The sequence below is a fragment of the Penaeus monodon genome, chromosome 32 (genome assembly GCF_015228065.2).
Source record: "Penaeus monodon isolate SGIC_2016 chromosome 32, NSTDA_Pmon_1, whole genome shotgun sequence".
Classification (NCBI taxonomy): Eukaryota; Metazoa; Arthropoda; class Malacostraca; order Decapoda; family Penaeidae; genus Penaeus; species Penaeus monodon.
The window spans coordinates 20741249-20741875 of NC_051417.1; positions in this window are offsets into that span (position 1 = coordinate 20741249).

Sequence of the window (627 nt, forward strand, 5' to 3'; positions counted from 1 at the left end):
AGAGGGTTAATATTAAATTCTTTTGGATGAGAAACAGCGTGTGGCATCATCTGAGCGCACTGGAGAATCAAAAGGACCTGGTATGCCAAAGGAACGAGATCAGTCACAACTGTGTTCGGTTGGAAGTAAAAGAACTGTAATTCCTCTTTACCAAATTTACTCAAGTGTTTGGTGAAATGAATATAAATTGTCCTTCCAAAAAAAGTACAGAACTGATAATACAAAGGGAGGGGGAGGGGGGTATACCGGACACTGCTGTTTGTGAATATCAGGGAAGCAATCACAGAAAATAAAGAATGGGTATGGGGAGAAGAAAAAGAATCTGGTGTAGAAAATGGAATGCAAAGATAAACTATTAGCCTTACATAATCCAATTGTTGTGATAGCTGCTGCATAGGAACCACCAATGAATGTTTGTGACGGAAAAGAAAATTATGAAGAAAAAAGAAAAAACTATTTGGGATAGGATTCTTCAAACTTGATTCTGAAGGGGAGGGTGAAAACTTACAAAAAAACAAAACAAAGGATTACATCCTTTTTAAACACTAGCCTTCTTCATGATTAATTACAATAATGAAAGTCATTACGATACAAAAGCAACATGTCCTTTGGTCTTTGGCAGTTTAG